The 12073-nt window shown below is 39.2% G+C and overlaps 1 pseudogene; it reads left to right on the forward strand.

Moving 5' to 3' along the window:
- The first annotated feature begins 4228 nt into the window (after nt 1–4228).
- Nucleotides 4229–10338, forward strand: LOC107943465 (plastidic ATP/ADP-transporter-like; annotated as a pseudogene).
- Nucleotides 10339–12073: the final 1735 nt, after the last annotated feature.

Here is a 12073-nt window from a genome sequence, read left to right on the forward strand (position 1 = left end):
AAAGGCACAAAGCCATGTCCTGCATCCAGAACTGTGTGCCAGATGTCATCTTCACCAGAATCATGGCCTGTGAGACTCCAAAACAGGCCTGGGATAAGCTTAAGGAGGAGTTTCAAGGCACTGAGAGAACAAGGCAACAGCAGCTGTTGAATTTGAGAAGGGATTTCGAGAACCTGAAAATGAAGGAAGAAGAAACAGTGAAACAGTATGCAGACAGAATCATGGCAGTGGTTAACAGTATAAGGCTCCTAGGTGAGCACTTTGATGAGGCAAGGATAGTGGAAAAAGTTCTCTCCACTTTGCCTGAGAGATATGAGGCCAGGATATCCTCTTTAGAGGACTCAAGAGATCTTGCTACCATCTCTTTGACTGAGCTAATCAACACCTTCTATGCTCAGGAACAAAGAAGAGCTAGCAGGACTGAAGACAACCAGGAAGGTGCATTCAATGTCAAGGCCAGAGAAGCCTTGAGCACCAATGCTCAAAGAGGCAAAAAGCTTTGGAAAAGCAGGCCTAAGCCTGATGCTGCAAGGAGCAATGACCAGCCCTGCAGATATTGCAAGAAGCTAGGCCATCCAGAAGACAGATGCTGGTTTAGGCCAGATGCAGTATGCCAACACTGCAAGAAGAAGGGCCATGTTGAAAGGGTCTGTAAAAACAGGAGTAAGCCAAAGCAGAATCAATTTCAGCAGTCAAAGGTTGAAGCTCGAGTAGCTGAGGACAGTAGTGACCAAGAAGAACAGGTCTTTGCTGTTTCCTGTTTAGCTGCTGAGAAAAAATGCTCAAAAGGCTGGTTGCTGGATAGTGGTTGCACTAACCACATGTCACCAGATGCCTCCTTGTTTAAAACCTTGGACAGAAGTTATAAAACCAAGGTCAAGGTTGGAAATGGTCAGTTTATAAGGGCTGAAGGAAGAGGAGAAGTGCTGATATGTACTCCCACAGGCAACAAGATCATTCCAAATGTGCTGTTGGTGCCAGAGATTGACAGAAACCTTCTCAGCATAGCTCAACTGCTCGAGAAAGGTTATTCTGTTGTGTTCAAGGACAAACAATGCCACATTACTGATCCAAGTGGATCAAGCCTTATGACAGTCACAATGACTGATAAATGCTTTGAGGTTCACTGGGCAAATGACTCAAACTCAGCATACACAACTTCTATTGATGACTTCAAGCTTTGGCATCAAAGGTTTGGACATGCCAACTTCAGATCAATGGCTCGATTGGTCAAAGAGGGCTTGGCAGAGAACTTCACCAGCTCAGTGGAGCATGATGATGTGTGTGAAGTTTGCCAGATGGGGAAACATGCAAGACTGCCATTTCCTAAAAATTCAGCTTGGAGAGCTACTGAAAGACTGCAGCTGGTGCACTCTGATGTATGTGGCCCGATGAGGACTGAATCACTCAGCAAAAACAGGTATTTCATTCTCTTTATTGATGATCTTACAAGGTTTTGCTGGATTTTCTTCTTAAAACACAAGTCTGAGGTAGCTCAAGTGTTTGTGAAGTTTAAAAATGCTGTAGAAACAGAAACAGGTTACAAGCTGAAATCGATAAGGACAGACAATGGCACTGAGTACACTTCAACTCAGTTTCAAGCCATTTGCAATGATGCTGGTATCAAACATCAGCTTACAAATGTATACACACCTCAGCAGAATGGGGTAGCTGAAAGAAAGAACAGAAGTCTGATGGATATGGCCAGATGTCTCCTGTTTGAAAAGGAACTGCCCAAGACCATGTGGGCTGAGGCAGTAAACACTGCTGTTTACCTTTAGAACAGGCTTCCTACCAAAGCTCTTGCATCCGAGACACCTTTCGAGGCTTGGTTCAGTTTCAAGCCTTCCTTGGCACATCTGAAGGTGTTTGGTTGCCTGTGTTATGCACAAATACCAGCAGCAAAGAGAGACAAGCTCTCTAAAAGGGCTCAACCAGGTGTTCTAGTAGGCTACAGCTCAGTCAAAAAGGGCTACAGGGTTCTGGATCCCTTGACAAACAAAGTCCAGGTGAGCAGAGATGTCATCTTTGATGAAAAAGCCTGCTGGAATTGGGAGAAAAATGAGCCAGAAGCAATTTCAGAAGACCTAGTGCCTAATCAAGCTGAACTTGAGCAGCTAGGACCTGAAATGGATGTTGATGATGTGCCTGTGAGAGGCACAAGGCCCCTAGAAGATATTTATGAAAGGGCACAGGTTGCAATAGCAGAACCTAGCAGTTTTGAAGAGGCTGAGGCAGATGAAGGTTGGAAACAAGCTATGGTTGATGAAATCAACATGATTGTAAAGAATCAGACATGGGAGTTGGTTGAAAAGCCTGCCAATAGAAAGACTATCGGTGTAAAATGGGTCTATCGAGTGAAGCACAATGCGGATGGAAGTTTAAACAAGCTAAAGGCCAGGCTAGTTGTAAAGGGCTTCAGTCAAAGGTATGGTCTGGACTACATGGAAACATTTGCTCCAGTAGCCAGACTCGATACAATCAGATTGCTTATTGCAGTTGCTGCTCAGAACCAGTGGACAATCCACCAAATGGATGTCAAGTCTGCATTCCTCAATGGATTCCTAGAAGAGGAGATATACATCGAGCAACCCCCAGGTTTTATAATGCCTGGTAAGGAACATTTGGTGTATAGGCTAAGAAAGGCCTTGTATGGCCTAAAACAGGCCCCTCGAGCCTGGTATGCTCGAATTGACTCATACTTGGTCAGTTTGGGATTTGAAAGGAGTGCTAGTGAGCCAACACTCTATGTTAAGAGGAATGGAGCTGAAACACAGCTTATTGTGTCACTATATGTTGATGATCTTCTAGTGACTGGAGGAGACAAGTTAATGATGGCTGATTTCAAAGCAAGAATGAAGGAAATGTTTGAGATGTCAGACCTGGGATTGATGACATATTTCCTAGGAATGGAAGTCAATCAAGTAGAAGGAGGAATCTTCTTGAAACAAAAGACATTTGCCTTGAAAGTGCTGGCTAAATTCTCAATGGAGAATTGTAAACCAGTGAGCACACCAATGGCTATTGGCATAAAGCTATCGAGCCAGGAGGAACATGAATCTGTCTGTGAAACAGATTACAGAAGCCTTGTTGGCTGTTTATTGTATTTGACAGCAACAAGACCTGACATTCTATTTGCTGTGAGCATGCTGTCACGATTCATGCATTGCTGTAATCAGCAGCATTATAAAGCAGGAAAAAGGGTTCTGAGGTACATCAAAGGTACCTTAAACCATGGAATACAATTTAGAAGGGCTGAAGAGTTGAAACTGATTGGCTACACTGATAGCGATTGGGCTGGTTCAAAGGATGATATGAAGAGCACTTCTGGCTATGCTTTTACACTTGGCTCAGCTATGATTTGTTGGAGCTCAAGAAAACAAACAATGGTGGCTCAATCGACAGCAGAAGCAGAGTATGTAGCAGCTGCCAATGCTGTTAATCAAGCTATATGGCTGAGAAAAATTTTGAGCGACTTGAATCTACAGCAGAATGAAGCAACTGTGATACATTGTGACAACAAGTCAGCAGTTGCTATTGCTAAAAATCCTGTCTTCCATGGCAGGACAAAACATTTCAACATCAAACTCCATGTGATAAGAGAAATGGAACAAGCTCGAGATATCGAGCTAATCCATTGCAATTCTGAAAATCAGATTGCTGATATCTTCACAAAGCCTCTTGGTGTATCAAGATTTCTAAGCCTAAAGAGGGAGCTAGGAGTCTGCTGCATAGAAGCTGAGGAGGAGTGTTGAAGTCAGCTCCCATGTAGCAGCAAAGGTGGCCATGCAAGGAACGTGCTTCAACAGCAAAATTGGTGCAGCAAGCTGAAGCTATCCATTTAGTTTCCTTAATTGAATGTTTTGTATTTAGTTAGGATCAAACTTAGTTGGTAGCTGCATTTTGATGTAACTAAGTGATGAATGACAAGTTTAGGTAGCTGTTTATGTATTCAAACAAGTTTACCGAGTTACTAGGCAAATTAGTGGTGTTAGGTAAGTTATTAGGTGATAACTTGTTTGTTTTGCTGTTGTAATCTCTTATATGTATTGGCATTATGCCTTCTAAAAGAATGAATGAAAAATATCAGCTCTTTTCATTCAAAATTACTCTCTCAATTTCTTTGTTTTCCATTTGCATGTGTTTCTGTTCTTGCTTCTGAGTTTATTTCTCCAGCAAGGGTCGAGGCTTGCCATACAAGCAAGATTGAAAAGCAGTCTGCTGCTGCCTCTTGCACCAACAATTGGTATCATGAGCCTATGTCTTACGGGACCATTGATTTTGCTTCCCCTGCTTGTTGAAAAGAAAGAAGCTGTCAAAGCACAAGCAAGTCATTAAGGACTGCTTGTAGAGAAGATAATATCGGCTCAAACTTATAAGATCCCCAAACTAGCTTGAATAAGCTGGAGGAGTTTAAAGGAAAGGTGTGAGCTTTCCAAATGTGCAAGCTTAGCAAGATGTCAAAGCTGCAAGCTTAGCAAAGTGCGAGCCTGATGAAGACACCTGTTGAAGACAATATGCAAATATGTGAGTCTGTCAAAGGTGTGAGCTCAGCAACATGTGGAAGCTCAATGCGTGTTGTATAGTTGCAAGCCTCTTGAAGACAGTAAGCAAAGTGTGAGCCTGTCGAATTGCAAGCCAAAATGGCAGAATGAAGGCAAGCAACTATACTCACGAACTGTTTGTGCAAGAAGAAAATGAATTGGTCAGCTTGAATCAAAGCATCTAAGAGCTGCCAAGTTCAAAAAACTTGATGAATGACTGGTATTTGTAGCATGGAGTCCAAGGAGGAGTATTGGAAATTGGCCAACCATGCTGTTGTTACATTTTGTGGTTGAAGTGCATGCAGCTTGATGACATGCTGCAGCACATATGCTTGCTGTAACAGCAAGGTTTCTCTTTAGTTTCATTCCAATTAATCTAGTTTAAAATGGACAAGTTGATGACAACTTGATGCATTAGGTGTTGAATGACTAGTTTAGGTGGCTTGTTTATGTGTACAAGCAATGTTTTAATAGTCCCAATGCTGATTAGTGGGGTTAGTTGACTATTTGGTGATGTATTTGACTATAACTGTATGTTTTTTCTAGTTGAATGAATGAGCTGAATGAGCTATCAGCCTTTAGCTCCCTTGCTGCACATTTGTGAGCAAGTAAAAATGCTTCTTGCACCTTGCTTCATGTTCTGTGCTCTTGTTCTCTCTTTTGTTGCTGCCTCTTGCACCAACAGCAAGGCTAAGGCTGCTTCTGCAGCTGATGGGAAGCAGCCCTTTTTTTAATGAAAATGAGAAGCCAAAATTCATGGGAATTGAGATTCTGACACTTAAGAAGATTATACCACTTGGGTTAATGTTCTTTTGTATACTTTTCAATTATACAATCCTTAGGGATACAAAGGATGTCTTGGTTGTAACAGCTAAAGGAAGCAGTGCAGAGATAATACCATTTTTAAAGACATGGGTTAATTTGCCAATGGCTATCGGGTTCATGTTGTTATATACAAAGTTGGCTAACGTGTTGTCTAAGAAGGCTCTTTTCTACACTGTTATTGTTCCTTTTTTGGTGCATTTGGGTTCCTGTTGTATCCTCTCAGCAATTATATCCACCCTCAAGCCCTTTCTGATAAGCTTCTAGCAGTTCTTGGACCAAGGTTTCTTGGTCCTCTTGCAATTATGAGGATTTGGAGTTTCTGTTTGTTCTATGTCATGGCTGAACTTTGGGGCAGTGTTGTCATTTCAGTTCTGTTCTGGGGGTTTGCCAATCAGGTAATTTATATGATCTTAGCCTACTGAATTTTGGAAATTGCTTATCTGCATGATTGTATAAGCATATGCTAGTTTTATGTATTTTAATGGCATGTTTTCTTCATCTGATGGTAACCACAAGTGATAGAGTTAGCTAGCTTTTGGTTTTGAACACTAGTTTAGTATGTTCAATGATATATTTGCATCAATAAATTTAATTTTTTCCATTAATTCTGGTTGCTTTCTGCATTTCAAAAGTAGTTAGCTATGCTCAATTTGCATCATCGATTTACCTTTCGATTGCTAGTTCGGGTTGCTTTTCATTTGTGCAAGCATGATGGTGGCATTCACCTTACATGTTTAGTGGCACCTTTCATTTGTGCAAGCATTTATATACCTTTTTTGGTTTCATTTTCCTTCTGCAGATAACTACTGTTGAGGAAGCAAAAAGATTCTATCCGCTATTCGGACTAGGAGCTAATGTTGCCCTCATTTTCTCCGGTCGAACTGTTAAGTACTTCTCTAATTTGAGGAAAAATCTAGGTCCCAGAGTCGACGGTTGGGCCATCTCCTTAAAGGGAATGATGAGCATTGTTGTACTGATGGGATTCACTATCTGTTTCCTTTACTGGTGGGTGAATAAGTTTGTTCCTCTTCCCACACGTAGCTGGAAGAAGAAGGTAATCCATAGGCTACCTATTCTCCTTGTTTACCGTATTTGTTTTCTTCGATTGTTAGGCTCTCCGGGACATGCTTATTTTGTGTCTACAATTTGATTAATGTTATTTGCAGGAAAAGCCTAAAATGGGAACAATGGAGAGCTTGAAATTCTTGGTATCATCAAGGTACATTAGGGATCTTGCTACTTTGGTGGTTGCATATGGTATTAGCATCAACCTTGTCGAAGTTACCTGGAAATCGAAGCTCAAAGCACAGGTAAAATTATATGGTTACTTTTCTGCATGTATGTATATAGTTTCAATCTTAACAGGCTTATTAACTAATGATTCTCCCTCCATATTGTAGTTTCCAAGTCCAAATGAATACTCCTCCTTCATGGGTGATTTCTCGACTGCAACTGGGATAGCTACATTCACTATGATGCTACTAAGTCAATTTATATTCGACAAATATGGATGGGGAGTTGCGGCAAAAATTACACCTACTGTCCTGCTTCTGACTGGAGTCGGTTTCTTTTCCTTGATATTATTTGGTGATCCACTTGGACCAGCCCTTGCAGAGTTCGGCATGACCCCTCTTCTTGCAGCTGTATATGTTGGTGCCATGCAAAATATTTTCAGCAAGAGTGCTAAGTACAGTTTGTTTGATCCATGCAAAGAAATGGCCTATATTCCTTTAGATGAAGACACCAAGGTTCGGAATCTTTACTCACAATTTCGAATATTTTTCAGAACTTCCGGTCGTTTACATGTAACCTATTTGATGATTTCTTTAGGTGAAAGGGAAGGCTGCCATTGATGTTGTTTGCAATCCATTAGGGAAATCAGGGGGTGCTCTGATTCAACAGTTTATGATCTTGACCTTTGGATCACTTGCAAATTCAACCCCATACCTTGGTGGTATACTTTTGATGATTGTTTTTACATGGCTATCAGCAGCCAAGTCTTTGGACACACAATTCACCGCATTGCGTAGGGAAGAAGAGCTCGAAAAGGAGATGGAAAGAGATGCTGTTAAGATCCCCGTCGTGTCTGAACCTAGAAATGACTCTGTTGCAAATAGTTCATTACTAAACGCTGCATCAGATGACTCAACAGGAAGTTCATCAGAAACATCAACTCCGAGAAATATTTAGAAAACAGAAGACTAAGAAGCTGGTAAGCAGTGATAGGTAAAAACTCGTCTAGAATATACTTCTTTTATATATAGATAGAGAGAAAAATAATAGCTATAAGAGAAAACGCTTAGTTACTGTGTCCTGCAGATATTGCATTAGAATCGGACATCAATCAAAACCCCTTTTTGTTCTAAAAATCTTATATTGCTTATTGAAGTTGTTTATACTTGATACGCGCATAAAAACACTTTCATTTCATTGCTTATAAAAAGCAGTGGGCAAGGACTTGGCAGGCAGCCCGTCAACAGGCATTGGAGTGTGTCCCGGAGTGTCAACTCCGATACCCCCTTTGACCCTTTCTTGTCCTTGAACCATCAACACTCCTTACTTTGGATTCAGGTTTTGAGAATTATGATTCTTATATTATCTAAATACATACATATATTCATCAATGAAAAGATAGGTCATATTTTCCATATATTTTTAAATTCTTTTCTTTGTGCATATGAGCATTTGAATTAGATGAATTCATGATAGCTGGAATCAAAGCAAGTGTTAAGAACATGACTGCCAGTGGTTTGTTTTCCATGAATATATTCTTTGTTGTCTTGTTGATTAGAAAATTTACATGTAATTGAGAACTTTAACCTAAAGGAATGCTTGTGAAAAATAGCTAGAAATATATGAAATAGAATGCATCAATAATTTTTGATTCGAAGTTAGATTTGGATATATGCTTCAAGAAAGGTCTGTGCAATAGTGGAGTTAGAATTGGATAACAGTTTCGTGCTATATTGCTTCAACTCTTCATCTTTCTTGAACTAACCATATTTGATGTACTTGTTCCGTACATTTTTGGATATAGGTATGAGGATGACTGACTCTACTCAATATTTGTGGTAAAATATTTGAATTCCCAAAATGAAATATAGCAGAAACCTAGAGGGATGTCTTTTATGATGTAGCATGTAAAATGCAAAACACATAAACTGACTATAATGGCTTATTTTATTCCTGGCTTGGCTTGATCAGTTCATTCAAATCCTTTCAACTTGCATCAACTCCATATCAGCTTGTAAACCGAGCTTGTCCAGCTCATCATTGTTTGCGACTTCAGTTTGTGGCTCTTGTGATTTCATTTTGAGCTTATTTCCCTGATGCCTATTGACATACTCGAGTTGCTTCATGCATTCATCCTTTGCAACTTGTTTATGACTGCTGCAGGATACACCAAAGGCTAACCATCGGGGCCTAACTCTAGAGGAGCAAAAATGGCACAACCTCAAGACTAATATTTTTCTTCAACATACTGACATGAAAGAGAAGCTGTAACTTATAGGTCACCTTTATAAGGTTTTAGAAGGAGATGATAACTGCACTATTTTACTAATTGTGAAAAACATCATTATATATAAGTGACTAACAAATAAGATAAAGCTCCTAAATAGTTCAAACAGAAACCAAATAGCTAAAACAAGAGAAAACTAAGGGATAGTAAAAATCAAATAATAACTCACTCAATATTAAGTAGTCTTGAGCCAGATAAGATCGGGTCTTTCACTAATACACCCCTCTCAAGTTTAGTGGTGAGGTTCAACAACTAACTTGGAGAGATTGTGATGAAAAAAAAGCCTCTAGAAGAGCCTTGGTGAGGATGTATGCAATTTGATCAGCTGCATGGATATGTGAAACAGCTAGCTACTTGCGTTCAACATAATTCCAAACAAAATAAATGTCAACCTCCAAATGTTTCATTTTACTAAGCAACAGACGATGTTGGCAGCGAAAACTTGCACCAAAATTACCACAATAAACCATTGATGGGGGAATTGGAGGAACCTGAAGCTCTTGTAAAAGATGGTTGACCCAAAGAATTTCAGATGCAACTGTAGCAATTGCTATGCATTCAGCTTCTATGGATGACTGTGCAATAGTTGGTTGCTTTTTCAATGATCAACTTATGAGAGAAATACCATAATTCAGAATATAGCCTCTTGTAGAAGCTTGATCGTTGGGGTCACCGGCCTAATCAACGCCACTATAAATATATAGATTGGAGTTTACATGGTTTGATTATACGAAGTCTATAATTTGCACTTTGCTGCAAGCATCAAAGCAACCTCTTTACTGTTTTCCAGTGAGTTTCAAATGGACTATGTATGAACTTGGATAGTTCATTGACAGAAAAACACATATCATACCTAGTAAATGTCCAATATTACAGCTTGCCTAGCACTCTTCAATATCCTGTGACATTTGTTAAATTTGTCACAACATTCAATTATAACATCTGTGTGGAACTCGTAGGTGTGTGAACACTCTTGCTCTCATGCATGTTTATCTCTTGAAGAATATCCAGAACATATTTGCTTTGGAACAATAGCAAATCATCAAGAGTACGAAGCACTGTGGGTTGGTTCAAGTGTCCTTCAAAAGCACCATATATGTTCAAAGATGTCGTGTGTTCATGCTTCAAGTTCTGTGATATTCGAAAGTTAGCGATTCGATTGATAAATCAAATCCCAAAAGAGAACAACAGCGAAGTTGATAGATTGGCCAGAGCAGGGGTGAATAGGTGTAAGGATCTTATATCTGTATGTAGCTAATCTGGGTTTTCCCATGCTTTTCTTTTTAGTTTGTTTGATCTTGGTTCTACTTGCAGGGGTAAGGAAGTAAGGGCTCTATTCCTGAGTTAAGGGTGCATTGCACCGTTTGTTTTGAGAGTACATTTTGTTTTTGTGCCTTGCCCCAAGATGTTGATGTAATGAGTGAATTAGGCTTAATAATATTCTTTTATGTTAAAGAAATGGAGTATGAAGCACTTCAATGCCCAAAACAATTTTTGGTTTATCAAGATCTTTAATAGGAAACTTTCCAGATCATTAGGAAATGATAGTGCTTATGAGTGTTAGATTATTATCTGTGATTACAATGTTATCCACGTAAACCAGTAAATAGAGGCAGAGGCAATCACTATGTTTAATGAACAAAGAAGCATCACATTACGACCTTTTGAAGCCCATGTACAACAAAATCTTGGTAAGTTCTTTATGCCGTTGTTGAGGAGCTTGTTTAAGTCTATAGATGGCTTTGATTAACTTGCATACATAATTTTGCTTTGATGAATCCTCAAAACCCAAAGGTTGCTTCACAAAAACTGTTTTGTCAAGTGAGTCTTATAAAAAGGCATTATTAACATCAATTTTGTGCAACTTCCATTGATTTTGCACTGCCACATAAAACATAAACCGTACTGTTGCAGGTTGACAACAGGACTGAAGGTTGAATGATAATCCACACCTGGTGTTTAAGTAAATCCTTTCGCTACTAATCTCGCTTTATGGCGATCCACAGAGTCATCTGGTTTTTGTTTTACTTAAAACACCCATTTGCAATCAACTATAGCAACATCTAAGTCTGGTAAAATTAATTCCCGAGTGTTATTTCATTGCAATTCTTCAAACTTAGATTGCATTGCAGCTTACTAATGATGATTTTTCAAAGTTTGCTTGTGAGGTTTTGGTGTGGACGTAGAGTTTACACGGGCTATATAATCAATTTTTTTTGGTTAAAAATATTATTCTTGGATCTAGTAAAGGGATGGGATGGTTGGAAAGCGCCGGCTGCTAAGGTAGGTTCAATTTAAGTTGGTGATTGAGCAATTAGGTGGGTGCAAAATGGAGGTTGTAGTGATGGAGGAAGGTTTGTAATTTAGGTGGTGGTGGTTCTTGGTCGACGAAAATAAGTGAGAATGGAGGAAAGTTCAAATTGGTTTAAATTATGTAAAGGAAAATATTGTATCTGAAGCATCCAATAATTGTGCGACAGGAACTGGTGGATCATTGTGAGCATTTGATTTAATGTTTGCTTTAGTCTCTAAAATATATTGTTTCCCACTTTGACTAGCTATGTTTATTCCCAGTCCTCCCCTAGCAAACAATCGTACAATTATGCGTATAGAGCACTTCAAATTTTCTCACACACTAACTTATCTTTTTCAGCTCCGGTGATCATATTTCACTACTTTTTGGCGAACTTACCTAGCTTGCCCTTGCTTCGACGAGCTCAACCTGACTTGCTCTGATACCAATCAATGTAACACTTCAAACCTGCTCTAAAAGTTTCGGCCTGAATTTGACAAGTTACATTAGCTACGAAAATGACTCTCCGTTGACTCTCAACCTAATCTCCAACATGCCACTTAAGTCTTAACAAAAGTTGTGCTAACTTAAAATACAACAATGGTAACAGAAAGCAAACATGAGAGCTTCACAAGCAAACATAAACAGGTTTGCATGCTTCATAACAACATACTTAAGAGTTCACAACATGACTTAGACTTTTCAAATGGCAACATAGTTTGCATAACAAGAAAAATCAAGTTTTTTTTTTGGCTCGCTTCAGTTTCTAATGTTATCAAATGTTTCCAATTTGGTCATTTGGATTTTAAAAACTAACTGATGGGATATCTAACCGATCGTATGTTGTCACTTGTATATGATTGTCGAAACCATCATTACTTTGATTTGAAA

Source organism: Gossypium hirsutum, chromosome D06 (genome assembly GCF_007990345.1).
Source record: "Gossypium hirsutum isolate 1008001.06 chromosome D06, Gossypium_hirsutum_v2.1, whole genome shotgun sequence".
NCBI classification, from domain to species: Eukaryota; Viridiplantae; Streptophyta; class Magnoliopsida; order Malvales; family Malvaceae; genus Gossypium; species Gossypium hirsutum.